The 17673-nt window shown below is 45.0% G+C and overlaps 1 long non-coding RNA gene across 1 annotated transcript in view; it reads left to right on the top strand.

The window, feature by feature from the left end:
• The window catches only part of LOC126999365 (uncharacterized), a 20977-nt gene extending 3676 nt beyond the window's left edge, over nt 1-17301 (top strand). The window contains exons 2-3 of the long non-coding RNA XR_007753311.1: nt 8179-8320; nt 16920-17301. This is a non-coding gene — a long non-coding RNA (uncharacterized LOC126999365). The remainder of the gene's footprint in view (nt 1-8178; nt 8321-16919) is intronic.
• The last annotated feature ends 372 nt before the right edge of the window (nt 17302-17673 follow it).

Raw genomic sequence — 17673 nt, forward strand, 5'->3', positions numbered from 1 at the left:
ACCGAGTTATTTCCCCTTTGGTTTTGTTTTGAGTTAATGGTAGGATATAAGGTGTGCTCTGAGTGAAAAAAAGTAAGGTGTTAAATGATGGGTTCATAAAACTGTGTGTAGTGCGATGTCAAGCTGTCAACTGAAAGCGGCGGAGGGATGTTTGTAGCGGGAGCGGGGAGACAGGAAGAAGAGGAATACGAGAGTGGGATGGCTCTGGCAGAGAGAGAGAGCACGAAAGTCGTAAGTGTGCCTTCTCTCCTTCTTGCCTCTCATATTTACTTGATTTTAGGTGTAAGGTGCAGTCAAAGTGATTGGAGGACTATATAATTATACTGTAGAGGCACCAAGTGAACTTGTCTGGTGACAGTGGTGAGTATGTAATGTGCTTCTGTATTATGACGGGGAGAGTGGCAGGCGACGCGAGACGCGTATGGGACCTGTAAGGTCGACCTTTGCCGCTATATTACCACCTTTAATGACCGTTTTGTGCTTGACAGTGGACAGTGTAGAGTGGCTGAGTAACTATTGTGTGTTCAGCACTTGAACAATGGAGCTGCTGAGTTGAATAAGAGCAGGTGATCTATTTTGAGAAACATTCATTGACGACGTAGGCTCACGTGGCCGTAGCCTATTCATGTTATCCGTATAATATTTTCTGACCACAAATTCCAAATTTCTGAAAATTATGATTGATAGACTTCATTTTCTGTTTATGTAGTACTTTTTTTCTATAGCGTGTGTCATTTCTTGAATTCACGCAGGCTTGGGATTTGTGCCTTTCCATTCTTTACCTATTTCCTCCTTGGTCACAAAACGCTTCACGTACGTACTCTATCTGGTGTAAGAAAGTCACCACTGACTCGGCTGATGCCCCGGATAATTCAGTTAATCAGGTAGGTAAATAGTGAAATAATAATTAAGAATAATTACTGCAAAACACGTTAGGTGAAGAATCAGCAGCCAAGCCTAATCTAAAGCAATAAGTGACCCAGGTTTTCTCATGAGTTTGGAAGTGCTCACCTCAGTTCTAAGTGTCACTAAACCCTTGCCAGAAAAGCTGCAGGGGTCACAACAAGAACTGATGGGTGCTCTTGGAAGTGTAGCTACACAGAGCTGCATAGATGCATTTCAGTCCTATCGTGATGAAAATAAGTTCAACCAACTTTTTGCCCAAGCTGAGGAAAGGTACGGAGATGTCATCCAGAAGCCTTGAACAATCAGTGGTCGCCAGAAACATAATTAAGGCTAACCCTCCAACAGCAACTCCACAGGAGTACTATCGAAGAGCTATTTTTCTCCCATTTTTGGACACTGCTATAGCACAACTCATGGAAAGTTTTACATCTAAACACATTAGGAGTTTTTTGTTGGAAAATCTTGTTCCCTCTCTTTCAGTTGATACTGATTTTAGTGAACTGAAGGAGGCAGTTGAACTTTATGGAAAATTTCTTGATGGAGATGCAGATCTCGTTGAAGATGAATATCTACGGGGGCAGAGTTATTGGAAGCGTCGTGAATCTCATGAGAGGTCAAAGCAAGTTGTTGAGACATTGGCATGTGCCAAAAAATTGGGCACATAACCAAATTTGTCCACCTTATTGTAAATTTTTTCAACCCTACCTGTTAGCACTTCCACCAATGAGCGATCCTTTAGTGCCCTTAATTTGCTTACAACATACCTTAGGAACACAATGAGTGAAAGTCGTTTAAATGGACTGGCCTTACTTTGTCTATTGTGACAAATCTTGATCATGAAGTCCTTGATGAATTTGCACGTAAGAACAGACGCATAAATTTGAGGTAAACCAGTTTCAATGTATTGTTGTTAACAGTAACTAATCTAATTCATCTAGCTAATTTTTATTTTATATTCATAAAATACCTGACCCAGTTTCCATGTATCTTGAAAAAATATGTATTACAGCAGCAGCCTGTATAAACGAAGATTATACATGTTATATGAATATAATATTTTTTTCCTTGCCAGTATATTACTTTTTTATCAAAACATGTAGTTCTAAGGTAAGTAGTGTTGTTTCGAGGGTAAATTTTTGCAGTCCAAATTACAGAAAAGAACAAGATTTTGAAAGTAATGTTCGTTCAAGTAACATAAAATTAGTAATTTTAAGATTATTTAAATCTCCCAGATTTATGTTGTACTTATATGCTACCAACAAACTTCTAAAATGTACAATATATGTATGTATCAATGCATGTATGTATAATAAATAATAAATTTACCCTAGCGATCTTACCCGAATCCTCAAGCTGTATGGGATTGGGATCCCTGCCCTTGCAATAATACTGGACGCAGAAAAATCATATATATATATATATATATATATATATATATATATATATATATATATATATATATATATACACATCTATATATATATATATATATTGGCCCCCCCCATTTCAATTTTCTGGGTACGCCACTGTGTGTGTGTGTGTGTGTGTGTGTGTGTGTGTGTGTGTGTGTGTGTGTGTGTGTGTGTGTGTGTGTTGTGGTGCGGTGCAAAGAAATTGATGGTAAATTTCATGGATGGGTGAAGAAAAATAAATGGAACGTCATGCGGAAAAATTGGACGTCCAAAAAGGAGAGAGAGAGAGAGAGAGAGATTATGATAATGCCAGAAGCGCCGTGTAGGGAGTATCATTAATGAAACGGTTATAATGAGAGCTCCGAGCTGTGTGTGTGTGTGTGTGTGTGTGTGTGTGTGTGTGTGTGTGTGTGTGTGTGTGTGTGTTTGAGTATGTGTGCGTTCGTGTGTATTTGAGTATGAGGGGGGGGGGGGGGAAGATTGCTCCCTCCTGCACGAGGGAGCACGGGCCTTTGCCAAAGGCGGCCCGTAGCAGGGAGCCGACAGACCGACTCTATCGGCGATCGAAATCTAGCCGACCAAGTCGGTCTGTCGACGAGGACTGACGTGTCTCTGAGTATGAGTATATGTGTGGGTTTGTTGAGCGCCTGGAGCCAGAACCGAGACAGAAAATATAAACTATAATACATAATAATAATAATAATAATAATAATAATAATAATAATAATAATAATAATAATAATAATTCTCCTCCTATTTCTACCACCATTCCTACTATTATCATCATCCTACATATACGTTTCCAAGTAATAAATGTTTTCAAGGCAATAGGAAATGAGTAAATTGCGTTCAAATCAAATGGCACACACACACACACACACACACACACACACACACACACACACACACTGTTGCTGCCTGTTCCTCACTTGCAACATTTACGTCCAATCTCTTCCTCTTAACCTGAGAGAGAGAGAGAGAGAGAGAGAGAGAGAGAGAGAGAGAGAGAGAATCCCTCCGATAAGATCAATACGTCGGAGTAATTGTCTGATGCGATGGTGACAGTGAGAGAGAGAGAGAGAGAGAGAGAAGTGGAACACTCAGAAAAATACTTAAATTCGTGACAGACAACTGCCATTTACGCAATCTGCTTTTTATTCCTTTTTTAATATTTTTGTTCGTTTGTTTCGTCCTTTTTTTCTGTCGGGTATTTCCTCATTTTTCTATATTATACATTTTTTTTTTTAGTTTATTCCATTCGCTCTTCATTGTTTTCTTGTCAGACTCTTTCCGCTTTTTTTTTTCCCTTTCGTGAACATTTATTTCCTTCCCACCACAAACAGACAGGTAGGTTTATCAAACGGCGCTCGATCACACCTGTCCATCCCTCCTTACTGCATCGATTTATATCTTCTCAGAGTCTTTATTTTTCCCTGCCTCCCCCTCTCTTCTTACTCACCCCTGCCTCCTCGCCTCCTTCCCCGCCCTCTCCTGTCTTCTTTCTCTTCTTTCCCTCCCTGACTCCTCCTTCCTTCTTTCTCACCCCTACCTCCTCGCCTCCCTCCCTGCCTCCTCCTCCCTTCTTTCTCACCCCTGCCTCCTCGCCTCCCTTCCTGCCTCCTCCTCCCTTCTTTCTCACCCCTGCCTCCTCTCCTCCCTCCCTGACTCCTCCTTCCTTATTTCTCACCCCTACCTCCTCGCCTCCCTCCCTGCCTCCTCCTCCCTTCTTTCTCACCCCTGCCTCCTCGCCTCCTTCCCTGCCTCCTCCTTCCTTCTTTCTCTCCCCTGCCTCCCTGCCTCCTCCTTCCTTCTTTCTCACCCCTGCCTCCTCGCCTCCCTCCCTGCCTCCTCCTTCCTTCTTTCTCACCCCTGCCTCCTCGCCTCCCTCCCTGCCTCCCCTCCCCTGCCTCCTCCTTCCTTCTTTCTCACCCCTGCCTCCTCGCCTCCCTCCCTGCCTCCTCCTTCCTTCTTTCTCACCCCTGCCTCCTCGCCTCCTCCTGCCTCCTCCCTCCTCCTTCCTTCTTTCTCACCCCTGCCTCCCTCCTCCTTCCTTCTTTCTCACCCCTACCTCCTCGCCTCCCTCCCTGCCTCCTCCTGCCTTCTTTCTCACCCCTGCCTCCTCGCCTCCCTCCCTGCCTCCTCCTTCCTTCTTTCACACCCCTGCCTCCTGCCTCCCTCCCTGCCTCCTCCTTCCTTCTTTCTCACCCCTGCCTCCTCGCCTCCCTCCCTGCCTCCTCCTTCCTTCTTTCTCACCCCTGCCTCCTCCCTCCCTCCTGCCTCCTCCTTCTTTCTCTCACCCCTGCCTCCTCGCCTCCCTCCCTGCCTCCTCCTCCCTTCTTTCTCACCCCTGCCTCCTCGCCTCCCTCCCTGCCTCCTCCTCCCTTCTTTCTCACCCCTGCCTCCTCGCCTCCCTCCCTGCCTCCTCCTTCCTGCTTTCTCACCCCTGCCTCCTCGCCTCCCTCCCTGCCTCCTCCTTACTTCTTTCTCACCCCTACCTCCTCGCCTCCCTCCCTGCCTCCTCCTCCCTTCTTTCTCACCCCTGCCTCCTCGCCTCCCTCCCTGCCTCCTCCTTCCTTCTTTCTCACCCCTATCTCCTCGCCTCCCTCCCTGCCTCCTCCTCCTTCTTTCTCACCCCTCCCTCCTCGCCTCCCTCCCTGACTCCTTCCTTCTTTCTCACCCCTGCCTCCTCGCCTCCCTCCCTGCCTCCTCCTCCCTTCTTTCTCACCCCTGCCTCCTCGCCTCCCTCCTTGCCTCCTCCTCCTTCTTTCTCACCCCTACCTCCTCGCCTCCTTCCCTGCCTCCTCCTCCCTTCTTTCACCCCTGCCTCCTCGCCTCCCTCCCTGCCTCCTCCTCCCTTCTTTCTCACCCCTGCCTCCTCGCCTCCCTCCCTGCCTCCCCCTCTCTTCTTACTCACCCCTGCCTCCTCGCCTCCTTCCCCGCCCTCTCCTGTCTTCTTTCTCACCCCTGCCTCCTCGCCTCCCTCCTCCCCCTCTCTTCTTTCTCACCCCTGCCTCCTCGCCTCCCTCCCTGCCTCCTCCTCCCTTCTTTCTCACCCCTGCCTCCTCGCCTCCCTCCCTGCCTCCTCCTTCCTTCTTTCTCACCCCTGCCTCCTCGCCTCCCTCCCTGCCTCCTCCTTCCTTCTTTCTCACCCCTACCTCCTCGCCTCCCTCCCTGCCTCCTCCTCCCTTCTTTCTCACCCCTGCCTCCTCGCCTCCCTCCCTGCCTCCTCCTTCCTTCTTTCTCACCCCTCCCTCCTCGCCTGCCTCCCTGCGACCTCCTCCCTTCTTTCTCACCCCTGCCTCCTCGCCTCCCTCCCTGCCTCCTCCTCCCTTCTTTCTCACCCCTGCCTCCTCGCCTCCCTCCCTGCCTCCTCCTCCCTTCTTTCTCACCCCTGCCTCCTCGCCTCCCTCCTTGCCTCCTCCTCCCTTCTTTCTCACCCCTACCTCCTCGCCTCCTTCCCTGCCTCCTCCTCCCTTCTTTCTCACCCCTGCCTCCTCGCCTCCCTCCCTGCCTCCTCCTCCCTTCTTTCTCACCCCTGCCTCCTCGCCTCCCTCCATGCCTCCTCCTCCCTTCTTTCTCACCCCTGCCTCCTCGCCTCCCTCCCTGCCTCCTCCTCCCTTCTTTCTCACCCCTGCCTCCTCGCCTCCCTCTTTGCCTCCTCCTCCCTTCTTTCTCACCCCCCCCTCCTCGCCTCCCTCCCTGCCTCCCCCTTCCCTCTTTCTCACCCCTGCCTCCTCGCCTCCCTCCCTGCCTCCTCCTTCCCTCATTCTCACCCCCCCTTTTTTTTATTTTACAACAAAGGAGGAAGCTCAATGGCACAAAAAAAGAAAACAATAATAAAAAAAGCCCGCTACTCGCTGCTCCCAAAAAAGAATTAAAAGAGGTGGCCGAAAGAAAGATCAATTTCGGGAGGAGAGGTGTCCAGATACCCTCCTCTTGAAAGAGTTCAAGTCGTAGGCAGGAGGAAATACAGATGAAGGAAATAGTTCTAGAGTTTACCAGCGTGAGGGATGAAAGAGTGAAGATGCTGGTTGACTCTTGCATAAGGGGTTTGGATGAGCATGACTAGAAAGACGTGTGCAGCGGGGCCGCGGGAGGAGGGGAGGCATGCAATTAGCAAGTTCAGAAGAGCAGTCAGCACGAAAATATCGATAGAAGATAGAAAGAGAGGCAACATGGCGGCGGAATTTGAGAGGTAGAAGACTATCAGTATGAGGAGGAGAGCTGATGAGACGAAGAGCTTTTGACTCCACTCTGTCAAGGAGAGCTGTGTGATTGGACCCCCCCACACACGAGATGCATACTCCATACGAGGGCGGACAAGGCCCCTGTAAATGGACACCAACTGTGCGGGGGAGAAGAACTGGCGGAGACGGTACAGAACGCCCAACCTCGAGGAAGCTGATTTAGTAAGAGATGAGATAAGAAATTTCCATTTGAGATTTTGAGTTGAGGATAGATCGAGGATGTTTATAATAGTGTTGAGGAAGGAAGGCCTCCTCGTCTCCCTCCCTGCCTCCTCCTCCCTTCTTTCTCACCCGTCCTTCCTTCTTTCTCACCCCTGCCTCCTCGCCTCCCTTCCTGACTCCTCCTCCCTTCTTTCTCACCCCTGCCTCCTCGCCTCCCTCCCCGACTCCTCCTTTCTTCTTTCTCACTTCTGCCTCCCCGCCTCCTCTTTCCTGCTTTCTCACCCCTGCCTCCTCGCCTTCCTCCCTGACTCCTCCTTCCTGCTTTCTCACCCCTGCCTCCTCGCCTCCCTCCCATCCTCCATCCTTTCCCATCAGTCTCATTCTTCTCCGCCACTTTTTTTCCGTGGTTTCCCCTTCCTTTCCTCCCCCTTTTCCCGTCCTTCCTCCTACAGACACTTCATCATTTCTGTTTCACATCCTTGCCCCTCGGGAATTGTTGTTTAGGTAAAAATATGTTGAGGAATAAGTTTATACAACGTGTTGATTTTCTGTCAGTGAGTCAGTTACCCGCCCTCTCAGTTAAAAGTCAATTATCACTTCTTTTTTTTGGTTTTGTTGCTTATATATTTGAAGCATGAGCTAATGCAAGATGACGCCACTGTAAACACTCGCCTGCGCCAGAACGGGCTGGGCCGACCATCAGGATCCACTGGGAAGAAGCCTACCGGCGCAATAGGCCACGACGTAAAAATAAGAAATAAAAAATAAAAAGTTGTAGTAGTAGTATGAGACGAATCCGGTAGAGAGGGAGACGTGCGGACACCCCAAGCTGCCTGTTCAGCATCCCTGAAGCACCTGAGACGCCGAGAAAGAGAATATGAATGTGAGTGGAGGGACACAGAGGTAGGGCAACGAATATCCCAAAATACACAACTAAACATATATAAAAAAAGTACAAAATGACTTTAAATATAAGCATAAGGGAGAAGGATTAAAAAATCCAAAATCAACGATTTTTTTCTAATTGTTTTATCACAAAACTACATTGTGCGACTGTCCCGGGGATCTGTAGGTGACGCTTGTAGTGATTTTGTCAGAACTACATACACGCTTATACACGTAGTATATTTATATAACCTACATGTGTTCCATCAATTGGACAAATAACGACATAAAGGCTGACTCCACGGTCTCCACCGCTACGCAGAAGTACAGGAAATACATCAAAGTTCTATATTGTAAAAATGCATTTCAATTCTTCAATCTTTTTATACTATAAGCATTGAAACATATTTTTCCTAATTTTTAAAGTCTTGACATGAAGGAGGTGGTGTTGCTCACGCTTTTACGATTTGTTGCCGGTGGCGCCGCACGATCCAATCACAGTAAGTAGCACATTCACCTCACACTCCGGCCAGGCGTGGCAGTAAATGGTACCTACTTTCTTTCAGGTGTGTGTGAGGCACTGACTGCATCCTTTGGTGACATCACAACACTCCTGCAGGTCCTCACTCACCTGTTCCAGTCCACATGAGACCTGTGAAAACTGACTCGGAGCACTCCTGTCCCCTACATACGTGGAGTCACTGATCAGTAAGGGCGGTGGTAACAATCATAATTATTATTTTGTCAATACCCAGAGCAGTAAGTCATAGATTTAACAATACTTTGATACACAAGTGATTAGTTTACAAGAGGTTAGTATGACAAGCAAGTGGTAGTGGAATATAATACATGTCCTCCTAACTCCTGTCATAACGCTTAGTATAGACGTGGAATGTAGCGCAGCACTCACGAAAACCCAGAAAAGAAATTAGGTTTTTAATAAGAGGTTTTCATAGATTTACATAGAAAATCAGACCACACAGACCCCAAGGTCCAGACTAGGTGGTCTGTCCTTAAACCTAAGTGAATCTACACTAATCAGATGACTCCAAAACGTTGCTTTTCTACTCCAATTAATATTAAGTTCAAGGAAGTGACGGTCGAGCTTGTTTTTAAAGGAGCCAATCGTGTTACACTGGACCACTGACGGTGGGAGCTTATTCCATTCTCGCACTACAACGTTGGTGAAGAAAAATTTGGTGGAGTCCGAATTTACTTGTCTACATTTGAGTTCTATGCCATTGTTCCTCGTTCGCAAAGTGTCATCGATCATAAACAACTTTGTTCTGTCTACATTCGTGAAACCATTAAGTATTTTAAAACATTCGTTCAGTTTTCCTCGGAGGCGACGTTTCTCAAGAGAGAACATGTTAGGAGTGGAAAGCCTTTCTTCGTAGGATTTGTTGCGCAAGGAAGGGATCATTTTTGTTGCCCGATGCTGAACACCTTCTAATTTAGCAATGTCCTTTGCATGGTGGGGAGACCAAAAATGTACCGCATATTCCAAGTGGGGTCTGACTAAACTATTGTAGAGCAAAGGTATTACATCTTTATTCTTGAATAAAAAAAGTTTCTTTTAATGAAGCCTAACATTCTGTTCGCTTTATTTGCTGCATCGATGCATTGATGTGAGAATTTGAGGTTTGACGCGATTTTGACCCCCATGTCCTTAACGCATTGAACGCTTGTGAGTTTAACGCCGCGCATTTCGTAATCGAACTTGTTATTTCTTGTTCCAACTTGAAGGACCTGGCACTTGTCTACGATAAAGGGCACCTCCCATCTATCCGACCAAGCTGAAATTTTGTGCAAATCCTCTTGGAGGCTTTGCCTGTCTTCGTCAGTAAGAACCGAGTTACCAATCTTTGTGTCGTCTGCAAATTTACTAATGCGATTATTGAGTCCAACATCCACGTCGTTGATGTAAATAATGAAGAGAACTGGGCCAAGAACCGAGCCCTGAGGGACGCCACTAGTGACCGGCCCCCACTCTGAGTTAAATCCGTCAATCACCACTCTTTGTTGTCTGTTGCTCAACCAATTCGCGATCCATTGGTTTACTTGACCGTCAATACATATTTGCTTTAATTTATAAAGTAATTTATGATGTAGGACTTTATCAAACACTTTCTGGAAATCAAGATAGGCTACGTCCAATGATTTGGTTACGTCATTAACTGAGAAGAGGTCGTTATAAAAGGTTAATAGGTTTGATAGGCAGGATCTTTTGTTACGGAAGCCATGTTGTGAATCCCCAATTATTGAGTGGCTTTCGATGTAACTCACAATTTTGTCTCTAATTATGCTCTCAAGTAGCTTACCTACAATTGAAATTAGACTAATGGATCGGTAGTTACCTGGTTTTTTTTTTCTTTTTGTCTCCTTTCTTAAAAATCGGTGTCACGTTAGCCTTTTTCCAATCCGAAGGGACGATGCCTTGTCGCAAGGACATATTGAATACGGTTGTGAGGGAGGAGGGTATTTTGCTCTTTGTTTCTTTAAGCAGTATAGGATATACTTTATCGGGTCCGGGACTTTTATTTGTTTTAAGTGAATGGAGAGCTTTAAGGACTTCATCGGTTGTTATTTCAAAATTAGGCAATGCATGCTCGATATTTACATTAGTACTGGTGATGGTGGTAGCGGGAGGAAGACTGTTTGTATTAAACACCGAGGAAAAGTAATTGTTTAAGAGGTTTGCAATGTGTTGGCTGTCAGTCACTAGTGCACCGTCGCTGTTTGTTAAAGGTCCAATTCCACTTTTGATCGCCTTTCTGTTGTTTTTGTAACTGAAGAAAGATTTCGGATTATTTTTACAGTTGGCTGCAATATTTTTTTCATATCTACGCTTTGCCTGACATACCAATCTTTTTACTCGTCGCCTGTAAAACAATTTTCTCTCCTTGACTGAGTGCTTAATTTCCCTATTAAATCAAGGTGGGCTTTTATTAGTGTTAATTCGCTTCTCGCACAAGGGGACGAATGTGTTCTGCTGAGTGAGTAAGTGATTTTTAAAGCTTAGCCAGGCTTCCTCTACATTGCCGTCATCTGATAGATGTATTTCTGTTAGTTTTGTCGGATTTCTACGACGTTAGCTCTTTTGAAATTGGGCACCTTTACTTTATTTTCAGTCACTGATGTTTGAGCTCTAATGTCGACGCACACTTTTTTATGATCGCAAGAACCGAGGTGTTCTCCTACCGTGACATTACTGACTAGGTTATCTTGGGTCGTTATAACAAGGTCGAGTATGTTATTTTGTCGAGTTGGTTCAGAAACCATTTGGCTTAGATAATTTTCTTCTAAAAATTCGATCATTCAATGTGACTCGCCTTCTGTACCTGACTGTGTCGCCCAGTCGATATGGGGTAGGTTAAAGTCTACTAATATCAGTGAGTCGTTGTTATTAAGTGACTGCCTTAAAACGCTGTACATTTCAAGGTCGTCATCGAGTGATTGTCCGGGAGGCCTGTAGGTGACATATTTAAATTGACTTTTGCAATGTTTACTCGCAAGCACAAATGTTCAACGTTACTGTCTCTTGGTGTTTTGTCAGTGGGTTGCAAATAGCTTTTAACAAAAAAGGGCGACACCTACGCCTCTACGGTTTACACGATCTTTGTTGAAGAGTCTGTAGCCATCTATGTTGTATTCGGAACTTAAATCAATATTTGTGGTGTCGATAAATGTTTCGGTTATAGCAATTATGTCAAAATTTTCTGTTGGAGCAATTTGTTTCTTAGGCTACGCGCATTGAAACTAAGGATTTTTAAGTTATCTAGAGGCTTGGTAATAGAGGTGGTACGTGGTACTTGCGGGATCACGGTTACGGGTTTGTTGCGATGCATGGCGTCTATTTACACGGGCGGGGTGGAGGGACGTGGCTGAGGGTCGTTTTTTGATCGGGTGTCACGTACTGCGTCGTTGAGGAGCCTTCCGAATCTGGCTGTCCCGATGGGAGACAGGTGTATTCCGTTCCTATGGAAGAGCTCACTTTGTCCGTAGAAATTGTCCCAGGCGTTAAAGAACTCCACGTCCAGCTCTCTGCAAAGAGTCTGTAGGCGGTTGTTTAGGCTGAAGGCCTTACTGAAGAAGTCGCTCTCCGCCCACGTCCGTGGTAGAACTCCTGAAATCAAAATGTTAGGGGATTTAGACTTATACTGCTGGATGAGCCTACGGTACTTGTCCAGGAGTTCCTCAGACCGGGTCGTGGTGACGTCATTCGTACCTGTGTGAATAACAAACAGTGAATCATTAGTAGCCTGGGAGGAGATCTCCTCAAGAGCAGCAGTTATATCGTCGATCCCAGCACCAGGATAGCAATAGTTCCGTCTTCGACGAGGAACTCTGCCGCAGAACTCAACGACCTGCTGGCGAATCATGGAGTCACCCACCAGGAAGGTACTCTCCTGCTCGTCCTCCTCCTCCAGAATGGCAAACCTGTTGAAGCAATGAACAGGATAAATTGCTTGTCTGGCTGGTTTGGCTCCTCCTTTCACGACGGTGAAGCCATCATAGGCGGTGCCACTACCACCCTCCAGCTGCGTGGTGTTGTCCGCTGGTGTCGACGGTACCGCTGAGGGCAAGGGGGCGGTGGGAGAAGGGTTTGGCACCACGGCAACGTTAGCCTGGATGAATTCCTGCAAGGAGGCAACAGTGCGAGAAAGCTCTATTATTTTATTTTGACCTGCTTCCATCTTCTCTTCTTGCTCCTGCAGTCTTGTCTCGAGATGCTGCCTGGTGAGACACAGTCGACAGACAACATAACGCCCTGTAAAAAAGTGAGCCGGGAAGCTACCGTTACAAGTACTGCACTTCTTATGCGCCATCTTAGCTGAAAGTGATTAATGATTGCCTGAAATGAAAGAGATAAAAACACAGAGTGAAGGGGATTAGGAAAGGAGGTGAGGTGAGTGAGAGGGGGTTTAGGAAAGGAGGTAAAGTGAGAGAGAGGAGGAGTAGGAAGGGATGTGAGGTGAGTGAAGAGGGGGAAAGAGAGGAGGTGAGTGAGGTGTGTGAGATCAAGGAGGGTTAGGAAAGAGGTGAGGTGAGCGAGGGGGGAGGCTTAGAAATATGTGGAGGTGAGGGAGGGGTAGGAAGGGCTAATCCTCTAGGGGATTTGTAGTGAGGAGGAGCAGAAATGAGGTGAGGTGAGCGAGAGTGGGGGGGCTTAGGTGAGGTGAGGGAAAGTGGGGTAGGAAGGGTTAATCCTCTAGGGATTTAAAGAGGGTGTAGTGAGGTGGAGCAGATTGAATCCTCAGAGGAATTCAGAGGTCGGGTGAGGTGTCGGCAAGCACAACGCAGAAAACACTCGAGAAACACACGAGAAACTCGCGCAAGAACACCCGACACACCCAAATCACACGTGAAAACACTCGGGATCACATCAACACACTCGAAATACACGAGAAACAGTCAGAAACTCAAGCATAAGCACGATTCAACACCCCCAAGTCACTCGCAAAAACACCGGAAACACAACAACACACTCGAAACACTCTGAAACCCACGTAGAACACTCGGAAACAGCCAAATCACACGCAAAAACACCGGAAACACAACACACTCGAAACACTTTGAATTTACTTCGCACTTTATGACTAGTATTATCTAAACACATTTGGTGCCTGCTTGTTAGGGATTCTGTTGCACTTCAGCAGTTTCTAAAATAATTTTCATTCACACCCCTATTACTGCTTTACCTTAACCAATGCGACATTGCACACTATTCTGTTAAAGCTGAAGAGAAATTATCCATCTATCTGGAAGCTATATACTCCATCTGTTGCATGGAATTTGCATTCAAGTACCTAAAGACCCCACATCCTGACCTGCCATTCTCCATGATGGCTCTGTCACAATATATTAGACTGTCATGCAATCAGTATGTTGTTTTCAACCATTGATTTTAATTCAGCACCATTCATATCATGATTCTTCTCCAAAAAAAGGATTTTAACAAGGACACCCTCCTCCTCCTCCTCCAAAGGTTTTCTTTACCTAGGCATGAAATTTTTTTGTTTGTATTCGAACCTTCCAGTAGCCCTTCTATATAACCCCACTTAATGTGTTTCCTGAAGGTTCTATTATCTGTAATGCTGGCATGCACGTACTTTGCCAGTTTGTTCCCTGCCCTCAGTCTCATAATCCCACGTGTCACTACTAATATGTTTATTTCCTCTACTTGCTGCTGTATAGAAGAAAGGCAGAAGAATAACTAGGAAGAAGAAAAGTAAAGTAAAATACTATGCAGTAGGTAAGGTGTTTGAGATATTTAAGAGTTCAGTGGTTAAGGTAATGGAGGAAGCAATTGGTTATAGGGTGTGGAAGACTAAAGTAAAGGAATGTATGGTGGACAGACGAAATTAAAGAGGCAGTTGAGGAGAAAAGTAGAAATAGTAAATGAGGATTTTGGTAGGAAGATATCAGCAAAATATATGAAAAATAAAAGCCTCTTTTGAAAAGGAGTTATATGAATAATGGGGAAAGAAAGTAATACGTACTTGCAGGATAAAGGGAAGCAATAAGGTCCTTTTGAAAAGGAATGAGGCAAACGAGGGATGGCAACAGCATTTTAAATCTGTAATGACTGAGAGTGTGAGGGAGAGCAGAATTTACCAGTATAGGATTGAAGATTAATGAAGGACTTAACTTATCCACAGGAAGAAAAAGCAGATCGAGGGGTGGAGTGGGGAAGGGAATAAAGAAGCAAAAAGTAGGAAAAGCCCCTGACACTAATGGCATAACTGCAGAAATGCAATTGTGGAGTGGATGTTGTAGATATACATGTATACTTATCTAGCCTGACAGCGGGGGCCATCATTGTGTTAATATAGGAGGACAAGAAGAAATTGTTGTAATAGTTTTAGGGGAATATACTTTCTTAGAGTGCCAGGAAAGGTATATGGAAGGCTTTTAAATGAGAGGATGAGGGAAATAAAATATATAAGTATAGACAATTTACAACTTTTTTTATTAAAAATGAGATTTTATGGTATATATGAGAAAATTATAGTCGAAAATTCCCGTGAAAAGGATAGAAAGCCATTTGCTGATTTCAATAAACTGGGAAAAGCCTATGACATGGTTAACAAGAAGGGCTTTGGGGATACTTTCAAAATATTTGGTGCAGGAAGCCGTTTCCTTGCAGCACACATAAATGGGAACTTGGGTGAGAGTTTTGGTGTTGGTGTGTGTGTGTGTGTGTGTGTGTGTGAGACACAGGTGTGTGATGTCACTTTGGTTGTTTAACGTTTATATGGATGGTTGTATGAGAAAAATAAACGCCTGAAAATGGGAGGTAGGTCCAAGGCTAAATGTGAAAAATACAGAGCAGTTGTCTTTGGTGGCAGTGGTGTTGTTTGCAGAAAGTGAAAGGATGCTGCAGAGGACTGTAAATGAAATTGACAAGGTGTGTAAGAGGAAAAAGTTGAAAGTAATTCTTGGCAAGAGTAAGTTTATGATATTTGAGAGAACAGGAAAGCTGATTATCAAGTTGCAAAACCATACTAAACTAGAACAGAGAGCATGACAGTGTAGAATGTGGATGTAGAATATAATAGCACAGCAATCACGAATTCACACAGTGGAAGTGAGCTATTCAAGAGGTTATGTGGTATGTCAGAGTGGGATAAAGAAAGCAATGAATGCATACAAGAAATTTAGCAAGGGTGTAACAGCAAAAGGTGTGGATTGTGGAGTGGTTGAATGGGTGAAGCATGGTTCTCTAGGACAGTTTAGACATGTGATGTGAGTGAATGAGGATGACTTTGTAAAGAAAGTATAAAGAAGGCAGGACTGATGAAGGGAGCAGGAGACCACCAGTGAAATGAATCGATAGAGGGAACGAGAAGTCTCTTGAGAGGGAGTTGATAGACAAGGGACTAGTGTGCTGAGAGGGATTGCCAGAATATGATAAGCTTTTGACACTTCTGTTGTAGCCACCCTCGAGGGAAGTTCCCATGAAGGAACAGGGCATTAGAGATAAAGACAGATGGATAGGAATGATAACTGCTTTCTTCCATTTCCTAGGGAACTTTCTTGAAAACTCAAATTGTACAAGTGCAGCTGGCACTGATGCTGGCAGGGCAGTTCAACATGTTATAAGTAATTCCATCCCCTCCCCGGGCTGCTGATTTCCCCGTCTTTATTGCCCTAATCAGCGAGTCTTTGACATCTCTAAATCTGATATATCACCAGTGTTCAAGGCACTAAGTATAAATTTCCTTCATTCATCCTCCCACTCTTTAAAAGCTCCTCTGACATCTTGAGGTAGTGAGCTGCTATTGGTTGTTCAGTTGTTCATTAATTAAGTTATTAGTTAGTCGGTGTGGCTGTGGGTGTGCAATGTTGTTCACTTTTTTCCCTCATTAATTTCACTCCATACTTTTGTGATCTTTTTACAATTGTCGATTCAGTTGGTGCAGCTTAAGCAGTATTTCTCCCTTATTTCACTGCAAAACTCAGGAAATTTTACAAACCTCAAGCATTGCATTTTTATCAATGGTGAAAGGGGTGTGTGAAGGGAACAAAACCTGCAGAAAGACCACAGAAGGGATGGAGGGAGACAGGGAAAGAAGCTTTATCCTACCTGAATGTCTGACTGAGAAAATCATGCTAGGGATCATTTACAGTGGAGTCCTGTGGATGCACTGGACTGACCCATTAAAGGTTTAGGGTAAAAGCTAAAATTGGAAGTGGCAGTGGAGTGCCCCAGAATAGTGCATGCTAAAATGGAGTGAAGTGTATATATGAGCAGCTTAAGTGTGAACTATTAGCACCACTAGCTATGAAGACAGGAAAGGCAGGATGTGGAAAAAAATGGAAAACACCTGCATAACAGTAACTAAAGCCAGACCAAACCTTCTAGTATTGCAGTTACGGCAACCAAGTACAACCAAAAATTACTGTTGAACCTCATTATATTTTGCACCACTACCTCTGTAGCCTTTTTTTTAATATAGCTCCTTTTTTCTGTATGTTGTTTGCAGTGCTGACAAGGAAGCTAGGTTAAGTATTGCAGCTTTACCTCCTTACCTTGACTTGAAATGCCTTGATCCTTGTTTTTGTTTTTTTTGTTTTCTCTCACCTGCATCATATGATTCTTCCACCTGATACTCCAGAAGAAAGGGAAACAGTTTACAAAGCCTCTGAATATATTTTTTTTCTTTTTTTGCATTTTGCTTATAGCACTGGTAGGCTCTCTTGGTGGGGCCTGATGGTCAGCCCCAGTCCATTATGGCGCAGGCAAATGTTTATAGCGGCACCACCTTGCGTGACAATGTGTTGATTTTATTTTTGTTTCCAGGTGTGCAGTGATGGAAGGGCTGCCAGGTGGTTTTGGTCCCTCCACTCTCCTCTGAACCCCAAGCAGATCCCCCAAAATATCTCCACTGTCATGGAGACACATGGGGGAAAGGAAAATGGTAGAGTTTTGGTATTTGCTGTCCAGCTGCAGCCCACGGTGAGGTGGTTATGCTGGTGGTGATGTGTTTGTAGGGGGCTGTTGTCCAGAGATAACACCATCATTAATGGGGTATCCTGAGGCTTTGCTAAGGTGGACAGCAGGGCATGAGGGGTATGCTGTTTGAAGAAAAGGCAGGTGAGGCCATCTAAAGAGCATATAAGTGGATGTTTCCTTCTTGGCAATGGTACATCCTCCAGGTCTTGGGGCACCAGGAGTCCAAGTCCTGTGGGAGGTGTTATGTCAGGATGGTAATAAATCAGACACGGCATTTTCTTATTCATAGTAGATAGACTAACTTGCTGTCCTTTTAACATGTCCTCCTCCCCAGTCTGCCTTAGCTGGACCCCATTTGAAACTGGATGCTGCTGTGACCTCATAATAAAGTTAATCCAGGGTCAACCTTACTGATTGCTGTGGTAGGGAAGTAGTAATATTAAGAATATGTAGATTATGAACAGATTAGTAGGGGAATAACAGAAAGCTGATGTATATATACATTTATTATGTTCTGAACAGTAAATATCAACAATAACCCATTCTGGTGATGAGCTGTGACTGGTTAGCAAACACAGCAAGTGTAAGAACAGTGGCTTAC

Source organism: Eriocheir sinensis, chromosome 2 (genome assembly GCF_024679095.1).
Source record: "Eriocheir sinensis breed Jianghai 21 chromosome 2, ASM2467909v1, whole genome shotgun sequence".
NCBI lineage: Eukaryota > Metazoa > Arthropoda > Malacostraca > Decapoda > Varunidae > Eriocheir > Eriocheir sinensis.